Here is a 14,903-nt window from a genome sequence, read left to right on the forward strand (position 1 = left end):
ACTGTAGGGCCACAAAGGATTTAACCTCCCTATCCTCCCAAATATCTCCCATCTTCTCAATCCCAATGCGCTCCCACTGGCTGAAAACGATTAACCTTCCTGTCTCCAGCAACATGGTACCCCTCCACAGAAGAGTAGCTAGGTTAACCCTGCCTTTCCAACCCATAGCATTTGTGGCTGCATCCAAGGCCATTGGTGTAGTCTTAGTCTGCTCGGGCAGATGCAGCCGATCCCTCCTCCCATAAACATAGTAGAGATAAGTCTGCCCCTTCATAGCTCAATCCGGTATGCCGATTTGGTATGCCAGTTCATTGTACGGGCTGTGAATTCAGTCATTGAGAAAATAGTGTTGTGCCACCCTATGTTAGGCTCTAATATCCAGGAACGCCAGTCCCCCGTTGTTCACTGATCTGCATAAAGACTTCAGAGTTCTCCTTGAGGCGGCGCCATCCCACAACAGAGTATGGAGCACCTGATCAATACTGTCAAAATATCGATCAGAGACAGTGTATTGAGTATTCTGCAGGACATGAAGAAGTTTGGGCAGAGTGATCATTTTGTACAGGGCTGCCCTGCCCATGATCATCAAAAGGAGTTTGCGCCAGTGCTCCCCATCCGTGCGAAACCCCGTCAGGACCCACTGGAGATTCCACTCCAGAGATCCTCAAGGAAACAGTCTTAATCTCCCCTGGGGGGCTGTGCTGAGGATCTCTGATGATGCCCCTTAGCTGCTGCTGGCATTTCGGGGCAGCAGCACACTGCCGCGGACCACCAACGGGGGTCCCGTGGCACCTGGGTACCAAGGATGTCTGGTGTGGTGCAGGAGAGCTTTTAGATAGTGACAGCTATCATGCAAATTGAGACCACATCCCTCCTGTACACAAGGATTTGTCTACCCCCAACAACAGCAATTTCTACTCTCTGTAAGTAATTTGTTTGTACATGTTTGCACCATCTCTTCTCTCTTGGCTTACTTTGCAAGCTTAACTATATAACCATTTGCCTACAAATGTACTAGTGCTGCTAGACAGCCCCACATTAGTTTTTTGGTCTCATTCTTTATGCACATTTTCACACATCCTCACTCGTGCTGCTCCACTTAAGTCTGTGATTCATTCCTTTTATCTTTCCTCTTCCTTAGGAATTCATTTACCTTTTTAGATTCCATGTAATGGTTACATGTAATGTAATGAAGACTCAGTAGCCCGTAGAATGGCTTCTGTCCCTGGATGGGGGGTGCCCCTGCCACTCTTCGGGGCCCCTCTTTGTGGGTCCCACAGTGCCACCCCCATGTGAACACGGTGCCAAAAGCCTGCAAATTTGTCCAGCTTGCCTTGTTTAGATGGAGGCTTCTCCCTCACCATACTGGTCAACGCCATGGCCACCTCTGTAAGACAGTGTGTGAAGTAGCCCACCAAGCCCCAATTCACCTGAAAGGGTGGGTGGCATGAGCAGCCTCTTTCTGTCCTCTAAACACCAACCGTCAGGCCGCTGGCACCCCCGCATGAGTTTCTACACATTCTCCCACATCCTCACTCTTTTCTCTTCCTTAGGTTCCTTTAGTTTTTTGTTTTTGGATTGTATGTATTCTATACCAACATGACCTTATAGCAATTCTTGTTATATCATGTGTAATTATGTTTTTATACTTAGGGTCTGAGAATACTCGTCCTTATATGTATTCATGTAATAACATTGATTAATCATGGTGCTCTTCAGAAATGCTCTCTGTCCTTATGATAACCTGTGTATTCACTTAGCACTAGAACTTACTATTCTGATTTCTCCTGTGCAAAGAAACATTTTAATGAACATTAATTCTTTCATGCAAACTCTATTTAACAAATTGTACATAGTCTACTGCTGTGGGTTTCTCCTTTTTCTTTTGCATGATCGCTTTTGTGTCCCACATTTATCAGCAGGACCATGTGTTCACTTCATTCAGTGAGTGCATGTTTTAAATTATTCCTAAAAATGCCCAATCATTCTTTGAAATATGATATAAATGAATACTTTGTTTAGCATGCCCAAAGCAGTCACCTCATGACACTGACTGCATTCCTTATGGGAAACTCTTATGGGCTTACCGCAGTTGTAGTACTGAGGAAGCTTTCAAACAAGAGTGCAACATTATTTTGGCAAGATTCAAAGAAAGCGGTTACTCTGAATCAACACTAGATTGTGCTCTTCAATGAGTACAACCGATCCGCAGAGAGTAACTGCTAATTTCCAAACCAGTCATGTCGGCACCCAATCCCAGTATTTTGAGACATATTTTAGAGAAACACTGGCAGATTCTTATGAGTGAAGAGAGTCTGGTGGATGCCATTGTAGAACATCCAAGTGTGACATTCAGAAGAGGTAGGACCTTGAAGGATAGACTGAGTAAGAATGCCTTCAATAACATCTATGCCTCAACAACACCGGACCAGGTTTCTTCATGTGCAAACAGTGCAAAGCTTGCAGCAATAGTAGTAATATTAACAAATAATAGTCACTTCTTCATTAGGTGGAGAGAACCATTGACAAACATCTTACCTGCACCTTTGATTTGGTGGTTTACGTGTTAAATTGGCCTTGTGCGAAATGGTATGTGGAGAGCACAAGTCATCCTGTTAAGCATATTTTGGAACATCTTGGAGCTATCAATCTTGGGGATAAACATTACCCAATGACCGGACATTTCACACAGGTTTACGAGGGCAACAGCAAAGGTCTTAGATTTTTTGCTATTAATAATACCATACAGGAAGAGAGGAAGTGACAGAACATGGTCTTTGAGAAGCCTTGAATCAAGGTATATCCTGGAAGTAGTCACGAAGGCCCCTAATGGGCTCAAAACTGATGAGGAACTTAATGTACATTTAGGTTACAGTACTGGCTGATATATCTGTGTGCTATTTTAATTGATGACCTGCTGTCCTTTCACTCTTATATTCCTTTGTGAAATCATGTTTTAATGGTTAGTAGAATTTGCAGAAACGAAATAAGGGCATATTTTTTTCTTGAAATAAGATTTTTAGTGTAAGTTTATGTCATCTAAATTGTTGGGGTTGGATTTCACAGTTGTAAATTTAGTCATAATCTTTGTGTGTTAATTGTTTTTCCCCACTGGGCACAATGTGCATATTAGATATACCCACAATGCCCACTTTGGCAGTATTTTGGATTTATCCTCATCCGAGCATACTATCTTTTGATGTAAACCCTTCATGTTGAATGTATTAGTGCACAAATAAAATCTATATTAAATGTTCTCATTTTGAGAAGTGATTATTTTAAAAGCAGAATGTGCAGATTACATATACCACAATGCCCACTTGGGCAGTATTTTGCATTTATCCTCACTCGTGCATACAATATTTTGACTTGAGCCCTACATGTTGAATTTATTACTGCAGAAATACAATTTATATGATATATTCTCATTATGAGACATGTTTATTTATTTATGCATATCTGGTTTTCATTTACATGTCGGGTCCAATTCTATTATTTCAGTTTACCCTTCGTTGGTTTGAAATGTACATATTATGTATTTGTAGAATATTATTATTTTGTAATGACGAGTGCTTCCATTATTCTTGTATTGCATACATTTATGTTTCTGTTTTGTAAGGGGTTGCATGCGACTATGTATATTGCTGGGTATTTCATGCAATATGAATATATTACAAAATGGCTGTTGTGTTATCTTTCATGAGGTATGTGCAATTTCCCAGTTATCTCATTGTTAGTGTTTGTTTTCCTTCCACCACATTATGATTGGTGGTTGAGGTTGCACTCCTTACCTGTTAAAAAGGAAGTGTTCACCGAAAAGTGTCAGGCTTTCCTATTGTGGCTGCACAAGAATTTGGAATAAATTAACTACACAAGCAACTTTGGAGTGCGTGCCTCATTTTCCTTAAAGATAAAAGGATTGTTCTGTGATTGATCGGGCTCTCACACGCATATGTGCACCACCGCCGCAGGGCTGGGGAGTAGTGACAACTGTGAGCTGGTAATATACAAATACACACAGACACAAATGTATATGTTATTAATAAAAAAGGACAGTTAATATTGTATCTTACAATTATATACCAGTATTTGTATGTGTTAATTTAATGATCATTAATATTCATTTATTTATGATTAAATGAATTAGTATAATTAACTTTTATTTATTGTCCATTATTAATATTAGTTTATGCTTTACTACAAACATTTACTCTTGAACATGTTACTTGTACCATAATATATAGTTACATACATTAGTTATTTTTAATAATTATTACTTCTTTGGGATGTAACGACTCTTGATGTAAAGCCCCTTATGTCTCTAATGAAATTAAGATAGTGGTGTTCAATTTTAATGGTTTAATAAATCAACTTGAATGACTTTTATCAAGTTTAAATAATGTATATATAGGTAGAAATATATTTTAAACATTTAGAAATAATAAGATTCAATATTTGTCGATAAAACTTTAAAAAAGCAACATGAACATTTAAATGTAGATTTAACGATACAGGAATAGTTTAGGTAGACATCATGCACATATGATAAGCGTGACACCTTTGAGTTAAGTGTATTCTTCTTTTATTAAACATAAATGTATATTTACATATGTACAGAAAATAGTTTATTGTGGACATATTTTCATAAATAGAAAAATGTATATCATCATTTTAACATATTTTGGATTTTATTTGATAATTCTGAAATAATTTTAGCCTCAATGTAATAACAAAATGTATTTGCATATAAATAAATGCTGTTAATGAATTAAATAGTCATTCATTAAGCAGTATTTGTGAAAATATTTAGATGTTAATTTTGTTCTATTTTAAAAAATATGTTAACATTTTTATAACTATGGGGCTCATTACGAATTTGGTGGGTCTGACAAGACGGCTCATCGCTGTTGGACCCACCGACATCTGCCCCTGTGGTCCACCCGCCGTGTTACAATGCAGCTGGTCGAGGCATTGGGAGGAGGGATAGTTTGCTGCGCATCCGGCATGCTCAAAGAGCATCGGAGGGTCAGTAATCCCTACAATAAGGGCGATACCTGCTCAGGCACCGCTGTAAGGATTACAATGTACCTTTCCGCCTGCTCTTTTATGGCGGTTCACACACCATGAAAAGGCAGGTGGAAAGTGACTTTAGGGGCTTCTAGCAGGGCCCCCTTCTACCATGGCACTCTGCTATGGGGCCAGGGGGGGCACATCAGGGATGTTTTTAGAGTGTTTGTTTTCTTTTGGGGCATGTGCCGCAGCCCGCAGCCCGCAGCACACGCCGTAATAGAAAATATACACATTGTGACTGCTGTGTAGGCGGTTGCATTATAATCAGGGCAGCGGGACAGCCGACTTCTAGTCGGGTAGTCCTGCTTCCGCTACGGTGCTGGTCAGACGAAGGTCCGACCAGCATCGTAAGCAGGCCCCATATGTCTAAAGTATAAATAATTGTTTACTGTAATATACAATCATTTAAATAAAATTTTCCCTTTTGCTTTAATGTAAAGAAATGTTTTTTGCATTTTTTATTTTTGCCACTTTTGTATTTTCTTTTTTGTGCAGATACTGTTGGCAAGTATGGCAATTCCAGGGATTTGGCTCTGTTTTTCAAGCACGAGTATGACATTTATGAATTTTAAGTAATCGTAGTAGATCTGATGAGTCTGCAGCAACATTAATGTATGTTAGGTTATTTACTTAAAGTGATTTGATTAATCTGGTAAAGGAAATGGGTGCAGTACGTTTAATAAGTTTACTAAGTAAAGTTTAGGGCCTAGTGTAGTTTAGTGATTTTTCATTGCTTTCTGTTTAGACTATTGTACTTCAAAGGTGTGCATATATATATTGTGGTTTTGAATTGGGAATTGTCTGTTTTTAGATTGCAATGTATGTTTTTCTTTACAGGTAATGTTGTATACTGAAAGAAGATTGGTTGATCAAGGTGTTTTTTATTTTACAAAGAACATTGTTTTGATTCTTCCATTCAAAGTTGAACAATTACATTCTATAAATAGTTTGGTTTTTGTAGAGTGTTTTTTAAAATATGTTTTTTAGGTTTTGAAGGGATTCAAATGATTTTAAATGGACATTTCATGGATTCTTTATGATGTATATTTTTGCTTTGTTTATTTGTACTTGTGGAATAGGATTTCTGCTTTAAGGCTCTTCAGTATCACATTTTCATGCATTTATTGAATTGGAAATTTGAGTGGGATAGATCTATATTTTATAATAAATTTCTATATACTTGTGCACTTTTTCTATGTTATGATATAATACTTTTAGCTGTCGCTATACATTTTGTATGTTGTGTTTTACAGCATTTGCTTTATTTTTAATATAGTTTAATTTGAAGAATTATTTAGAATTTATCAGTTTTAATGTTCTAAAAATAGTATGTGTTTGCATTTAGATTGTATAGGTTTCTATTTTATTTTCAGAATTAATAAAACTATTACTTTATTTTTTATCATGCTGGTTTTTGTTTCATTTGGAGTTCTGAAAATAAAATAAAGTATTAGTTAATTCTAAACCAAACTCATCTGGTGATCCAAAGATAATAATTGACTAAACAAACCAGAGACTTAATTCTGCATGACTAGGCAAATAGAGTCAGACACTTCTGTGGCAGAGCATAATTCGAAAGAGGATATTTTAGTTGTGTATGTGAAATTTTTGGTGTATGTGAACGCTCCCTCTTTTCTTTGTTCTTTTTAGAAATTATTGTTATCGAACGATCAATATGATGAGTTGACCTATTGGTGGCATTGGTTTTGAAGTCGGGCTTTGGTTCCTTGAGTATATGCGAGAAATGGACAAGCTTGTGCGCAGATACATGCTGGGAAACTGTATAATGCACGGTATGCTTATGTAACTAAAGGGTTGATGATGAACTGCACTACTGCTACTATGTTATAAGTAATGCACTGTATGACTTTGCCTTAAATGTAGGGTTATTGTATGGTTGTACTATGTCCTAAAATGCAATAAAATCTGTTATAAAAAAAAAAGAAATGTGAACGCTCCCTCTTTCACATACACCAAAAATTTCACCTGACATTCACTATGACATTATAGGTCAGGCAATATAGTCCAATAGAGAAAACATTTCTGGGTTGTACCTTATTTGCGGTACTAATGGATCGTATTCCATTGTAGAGCAGTTATCTAATTGGTTTCCTCATGTTCAGTAATTTATCTAACAGCAATCTTTTTCTGGTGGTAATTATTTTTTCTTATGGTGGGTGATACAGTTTTACTCCCTCACTGACATGGTAAAATTACACCATCGTACCATACTAATGATTTTGCTGCTGCATTACAAATCTATGAAAGTAGTAACATTTGTTTGAAATCCTGCTTATCCTGTTTCAATCAAGAAAATTATGAAAACCGTTGTAATTTATTGTAGAGTGTAAAACTAAAGGTTCAATAATTTATTCATGAAAATAAAGTAAAAGGTAAATCTAATATTTTCGTGTGAGAACCAATGGATAAAACCTTTGGTACAGCTTGTGCCATACTGACTGGAAGCAGTCTACCAACGTTGATGGCAATATTCAGCAACCGGAGCGGAATGACAAGTTCCACATTTACTTTCTAGAATTCGACACATGCTACTGTATAAGTAATTTCAATATGTTTCTTACCTCCTTTTCATCTTTGCTCTAACATACTAAACCATTTGCCAATAGCATTTATCTCAGGTTTTTATTGAATGCCTTGGGTGGTTAATAAAACAAAGAGTTTCAGTAAATACCAAGACCACAAACGGGAGGGAAATGTTCACAATGCAATAATAGCCTGTGACTGGATGAAAGGAAGTCAATATCTGATTGTTGCATAATTGTTTGGATATGCCTTTAGGAAATTAAAAGGTGCATCAAATGTAATCTGGAGTGTTTCCCCTCTATTTAAAAGAACGGAGAAGCTTGTAGTGATTATGTTTGTATAACTGGAAAAAGATATGTAGATTACTATGCGTTGTTACAGTAAAATGTAGTCGTGAAACTGGTGGCAAATAGAAATGGAAGGAGTTTCAATGCAGCACTCTTCTAAGTTTATATGGTATGTCTGCTGCATGAGCCAACATGGATTTCGAGGGCATTTGGGGGAGAGGTACTTATGTGGTGGGTTACCTCTTGTAAAATAAACTACACTTCAAGGGAGCCAATAGCATTCTAGAAACTCTCCAGTGAATACTAAATGAACAGATTATCATTAAAATCTCATGAGTTGGTTTAAGAAGCAACAGGGTTTAAATCTAATCTCTTGAGCTGTACATGAATACATTTAGTTTGTAAAGCATTGCTGCTGATATAACATATTCATTATTCACTTGACAATCACTCCCCCAGGCAACAGAACTTTTTAGTCAGACTGCATTGTGCTGTCAGGTGCACAACATCACATCATAGCCATAGAGATGGGAAGACTTTGCCTCAGGGGCGGCTCTGCCACTAGGGTGGAGGAGCATCGCCCCACTGCTTTCTTGCAGTGTGAGATGCAGATACATAAAATGGTAGTAACCACCATTTTATGTTTCTGCTTCTTGCACTGCGAGAAAGCAGAAGGGTTTGGTTGCAGCCTGGCGGGTGGGCAGGGCTGCTCTGTGATGCGCACATTGCCCTCTCTCCATGCAGGCTGCAATGCAGCCTACATGGAGAAAATGGCCTCCCGTTAAGTCCCTGGTTGGGCGGCGTCTCCACCAATCACAACGCTGCCATTGCAGTGTTGTGATTGGCTTAGGGGAGGGGAGGGAGGCTGCCTGGTACACTTAGCTCCTGTAGACCGTGTTGTACGGAAGATTTCTTCTCCCTTAGCTAGCAACAAGCCGTAACTGACCACCAAACGTCGCGTTGTGCAGGAGTAAAGCCAGCAGCCAGGAGAAACCAGTACTGTGCTAGTGCACTCGCAATCCGCTCCGTGCAAGTGTAAATGGCCCGATGAGGCCCCCGGAATGAGCATGTCTTCAGATGTGTGCCGCTGACACTGCAGAATCCCAAAGGCGGTTCAGCTGAGAGGAATGGCACACACCTCCCACTGACCAATGGGATGGTTTGCAGTGTTTGTAAATCGCCGTCCAGAAACCCACGAGAACACACCAAGTCTAAGGAGCTGCTAGCGAGTGGAATGAACAGAAGAAAACCCAGCATGATCCAGGTGCTGGTACTCGCTTGGCAGTTTTCCTGGCAGGCACCGAGAAAATGTAGGACCCGGCCTGCGGACAGGTACGTTTTATTTTGTAAAATTATTAAATTAACCCCCCCTCCTCTCTGTGCTACCACTACACCCCCACCTGTGATTAATGCCGGTAGCGACTGCTTTGCCTCCCTAACCAAGCTCCCTTCTCCTTGGACTGCCGTACCTTCCAGAAATTTTTTTTGCTGTTTTGCAATCTATTAGTCTGCCTTTCTTACATTTTAGAAAAAGAATCTACAGATTTTGCCCCCTGCATGTTTTTGCCTAGCTTCTTAGTGGCCCATTATGCCAGTTTAGGTTGTGAGAACAATGAATGAATGAATCAATCAATCAGAGTATTTGTAAAGCGCGCTACTTACCCGTGAGGGTCTCAAAGCGCTGAGGATGGGGGGGTGCCGCTACTGCTCGAAGAGCCAGGTCTTGAGGAGTTTTCTGAATGCGAGTAGGTCTTGGATTTGCTGTAGGTGGGTAGGGAGGGTGTTCCAGGTTTTGGCAGCGAGGTAGGGGAAGGATCTGCCACCGGAGGTTGTTCGTTGGATGCGGGGGACATCAGCGAGGGCGAGACTGGCGGAGCGGAGCTGGCGGCTGGGGCTGTAGAAGCTAAGTCTGGTGTTCAGGTAGGCTGGTCTGGCATTGTGGAGTGCTTTGTGTGCGTGGGTGAGGAGCTTGAAGTTGATCCTCTTGTTGACGGGTAGCGAGTGTAGGTCTCTCAGGTGGGGCGTGATGTGGCTGCAGTGGGGGACATTGACAATTAGTCGAGCTGAGGCGTTTTGGATGCGTTGTAGTCATCATAGGTGTTTGGCTGGGATTCCTGCGTAGAGTGCGTTGCTGTAGTCCAGTCTGCTGCTGACGAGGGCTTGTGTCACCGTTCTTCTTGTTTCGGTCGGGATCCACTTGTATATCCTGTGGAGCATGCAGAGGGTGTTGTAGTAGGAGGAGGAGACAGTGTTGATCTGCTTAGACATGGAGAGGGAGGAGCCGAGGATGAATCCTAGGTTACGTGCATGGTCGGTAGGTGTTGGTGTTGTTCCCATTGTGGTCGGCCACCAGGAGTCATCCCAGGCTGAGGGGGTGGGTCCGAGGATGAGGACCTCCGTCTTGTCCGAGTTCAGCTTGAGGCGGCTGCTCCTCATCCAGTCGGCAACGGCCTTCATTCCCTTGTGGAGTTTGGTTTTGGCGGTTTGTGGGTCCTTGGTGAGGGAGAGGATGAGCTGGGTGTTGTGGGCGTAGGAGATGATCTTGAGGTCGTGATGGCGGGCCACTTGTGCGAGGGGGGCCATGTAGACGTTGAACAGCGTCGGGCTGAGGGATGATCTCTCAGGGACGCCGAAGATGATGTTGGTGGCTTCGGATCGGAAGGGTGGGACGCGGCCGCTCTGGGTTCTGCCGGAGAGGAAGGACGTGGTCCAGTCAAGGGCCTTCTCTTGGATTCCGGCTTCTCAGAGGCATGTCTTTAGAGTGCGATGGCAGACCGTGTCGAAGGCGGCTGACAGGTCTAGGAGGATGAGGGCTGATGTTTCGCCGTTGTCTAGTTGGTGCCTGATGTTGTCTGTGGCCACGATGAGGGCTGTCTCAGTGCTGTGGTTTTGTCTGAATCTGGATTGGGACGGGTCCAAGATGTTGTTGTCTTCCAGGTGGCGGGCCAATTGCATGTTGACGATTTTCTCGATTACCTTCGCCGGGAACGGGAGCAGGGAGAAGGGCCGGAAGTTCTTGAGGTCCTTGGGGTCCGCCTTGGGCTTCTTGAGGAGGGCGTTGATTTCGGCGTGCTTCCAACTTTCCGGGAATGTCGCTGTTTCGAAGGAGATGTTGATGACCTTCCGTATTTGGGGTGCGATGGCTGCATCTGCTTTGTGGAAAATGTGGTGTGGGCACGGGTCTGACTGAGATCCTGAGTGGATGAAGTTCATGACCTTGCGTGTCTCGTCGTCATTGACGTTGGACCAGGAGGTCAGGCGGTTGGCGCTGGTGGAGTTCGCAGTCTGGTGTAGTCGGGGCGTTGAAGCTGTCATGGATGTCAGCAATCTTGCGGTGGAAGAAGATGGCAAGTGAGTCGCACAGTTCTTGTGAGGGGGATGTCATTGGCATTGGCGCTGGGGTTGGAGAGTTTCTTTATGATGCTGAAGAGCTCTTTGCTGTCGTGTGCGTTGTTGTCCAGGCGGTCTTTGAAGAAGGATCTCTTGGCTAATCTGATGAGATGGTGATGTCTGCGGGTGGCGTCCTTGTGGGCTGCGAGGTTGTCCGGTGTGCGTTCGTGGAGCCATGTCTTCTCCAGTTTCCGGCATGTGCGTTTGGAGGTCTGGAGCCCGTCGGTGAACCAGGTGGCTCTCTTGCTGGCATGGCTGTTGGAGGGTTTCTTGAGCGGGACGAGGGTGTTGGCGCAGTCGTCGATCCACTGTCTGAGGTTGCGGGCTGCGGCGTTTGGGTTGGTGGGGTCAGTGGGGGGGTTCTGGGTGAGTGTGGCGATCAGCTGGTCTTCGGTGACTTTGCTCCAGCAGTGGCGAGGCAGAAGTGCAGGTGTTCTGCGGTGTTGAGGGTGTCGTCTGCGTGGGTGGCGACCTTGAGGGTGGACTTGTGGACGATGGCTATTCCTCCTCTGATTTCGTTGGCGCGGTCCCTGCGGGTGATTTTGTAGCCTTCCGGGATGGCTATGGCGATGTCGGGCGCCGAGGAGTCGTTCCACCAGGTCTCGGTCAGGAAGGCCACGTCTGGGGCGGAGGTGTCGAGCAGATCCCAGAGCTCGACGGCGTGATTGCGTGCGGAGCGGGTGTTGAGGAGTATGCAGCGGAGGTGGTTGGGTCCAGTCCTTGGTGGTTTGGTGGCTCTGTCGCCGGTGAAGCTGCAGGTGCGGCAGGAGAAGGGTCGTGGGTCCGTTTCGGGGCGGCCTGGAAGCAAGTGTGGTTTTGGCCTGCTTTGAGTGCGTGGAGGGTGCTGGCGTCGTAGCGGAGTCTGGTGTTGTGGCGTTCGCAGGGTCCAGGGGTTCTGGCGCTGGGCGCGCTCCAGGCGCGGACGGGTGCAGACGGGTGCAGACAGGCTTGCCTTAGGTGAACCAGTGGCGCGCCCGCTGCATGCGTCTGCTGTTCGGCCGCGCAGCATCCGGCATATATGTGAAGGCGGGAGGGAGGAGCAGCTGGGAGGCGGGAGCAGAGAGTGGGCGGGGACGGGGCCACAGGGTTACAGCGGCGGGGAAACAAACAGTGGTACAGAAGACAAAGTGGGCACAACAAGAGGGGAAAACAAGTGGTACAGAGCAGGGATTGGGACACAGAAGTAAAGTGGGCACAACAAAAGGGGAAAACGAGTGGCACAGAGCAGGGATCGGGGCACAGAAGTAAAGTGGGGCACAAAAGAGGGGGGAGAGACGAGTGGCACAGAGCAGGAGAGCAGAAGCGGGGCCCAGGGAGGTGGAAACAGTGGCACAGAAGCAAATGGACGGCGCTTACCAGCGGCAGCAGGGGCACACAGTTGGCTCTGCGTGGCGAGGGAGCGACCTACCAGGAGGGTCAGGGGTCGCTCACCGCACAGCGTCCGGCATATATGGGGAGGCGGGAGGGAGGAGTAGCTGGGAGGCAGGAGCAGCGAGTGTGCAGGGGCAGGGCCGCGGGGGTACAGCGGCGGGGAAACAAACAGTGGTACAGAAGGCAAAGTGGGCACAACAAGAGGGGAAAACGAGTGGCACAGAGCAGGGATCGGGGCACAGAAGTAAAGTGGGGCACGAAAGAGGGGGAGAGACGAGTGGCACAGAGCAGGAGAGCAGAAGCGGGGCCCAGGGAGGGGGAAAAAGTGGCACAGAAGCAAATGGATGGCGCTTACCAGCGGCAGAGGCAGCAGGGGTACACAGTCGGCGCTGCATGGCGAGGAAGCGAACTACCAGGAGGGTCAGGGGTCGCTCACCTCACCGCGTAGAGTCCAGCATATATGGGAAGGCGGGAGGAAGGAGCAGCTGGGAGGTGGGAGGCGTGAGCAGTGAGTGGGCGGGGCGGGGGCGGGGCCACGCAGATACAGCGGCGGGGAAACAAACAGTGGTACAGAAGGCAAAGTGGGCACAACAAGAGGGGAAAACAAGTGGTACAGAGCAGGGATCGGGACACAGAAGTAAAGTGGGCACAACAAAAGGGGAAAACGAGTGGCACAGAGCACGGATCGGGGCACAGAAGTAAAGTGGGGCACAAAAGAGGGGGGAGAGACGAGTGGCACAGAGCAGGAGAGCAGAAGCAGGGCCCAGGGAGGAGGAAACAGTGGCACAGAAGCAAATGGATGGCGCTTACCAGCGGCAGCAGGGGCACACAGTCGGCGCTGCGTGGCGGGGGAGCGACCTACCAGGAGGTATCCTGGTTGAATACAAACTGACGGGATAGCAAACAGATTCTACTGCCACTTTTCTAGATCCTTCAGGTGCACATAAAACCATGGACTTATTACACTACACTTGTTTAGTTTGCCAGTGAGGGCCACAACAATTTTCAAGCTCTGTAATCATCAATGATTTCAAATACACCAATGTAATCATGTTTCATCATCACTATTTAAAAAAACACGCAATCACTTTGGAGCACAGCGTGATCAGAACTTGTTGTGTTTTACGTTTTTCTACATTGTTGATGGTTTCAGAGCATCTGCAAGAACATTCATTCCCACCATGGTGCTGGTCCTACATTATGGCGGGAAACAGCTTACCTCACAGAACCATAAGAAGGTAGCAAGTAAACCATACAATACCTATGCTTGCAACTTAACTCTTTGCTTTGCAACTGCTAGCACCTTTCAGTAACACCTACACTTCCAGGCAAACAACGAACAACTGTTGAAACTCGTTTGTATAAAACAGTACTACAATGCACACACCTGAATGCCTGATAGTTAATTACTAAACATTTCTCTCAATGTACTGACCTTCACCTCCCTGGCAAAACTCGATGAGATAAATCAACATGATACTGATTATTGGGAAATCGCTGTAAAATGATAAGAGGGCACCAACAGTTCGAAAGCACTCCAGACTGTGCAGTAGACAGTAAAAGCACGCTACTAAATGCTGATGAGATACGCTTTCCTCAAATTATAATCTGGATCCAGTAGCAGCATGTGCGTAGATTAATATGGCTTGGCAAGCCTGGAAGTCATCTGGATGGAAATGACTATGTATATTGAGAGACATCTGCCATCCTTCTGCATTCATCTGCTTTATGAAAAACAGGAACTGATTCTGTTGAAAGGCGAAATATTGATCTAGAGGGAACATGTTTTCAAGCTATTTATTCTACAGTTCCTGATGGGCCTGGTAACAGCAAATATAACTAGTGATGCAATATTACCTCAACCAGTATTCCCATGCGAGGTAATGCTTCATGTTTTACTGGGGGCAAATAGTCCAGGTCAAAGTCAAAATCAAAGTCAAAAGATACTTTATTCGACAGCTAAGAGTCATAAAAGCACAGTTCATTTCAAGACATTGGTACTTAAAACCTTAAAAAACATTAAAAAATTATATTCTAAAGATACTATATGCAGAACAGATAAAAAGGTATCCCAATTTACAAATTCATCAAACATCTATAGATATACAAACAAAGCAGCAATATAAGGTACAAACATACAATGAATAAATGACCAGAATATATTGAATCTATCTCGTGAAATACACATTAAGTAACCGAATACACTGACTCTGGAGCTGACAAGCTTTTCCTGTATCTAAT

The 14,903-nt window shown here is 44.2% G+C and overlaps 1 pseudogene; it reads right to left on the bottom strand.

Annotated features, from left to right (window-relative positions):
• Positions 1 to 9,425: 9,425 nt before the first annotated feature.
• Positions 9,426 to 13,845, bottom strand: LOC146864137 (small ribosomal subunit protein uS8 pseudogene; annotated as a pseudogene).
• Between the last annotated feature and the right edge of the window lie 1,058 nt (positions 13,846 to 14,903).

This window comes from Triturus cristatus, chromosome 2_1, assembly GCF_964204655.1.
Source record: "Triturus cristatus chromosome 2_1, aTriCri1.1, whole genome shotgun sequence".
NCBI classification, from domain to species: domain Eukaryota; kingdom Metazoa; phylum Chordata; class Amphibia; order Caudata; family Salamandridae; genus Triturus; species Triturus cristatus.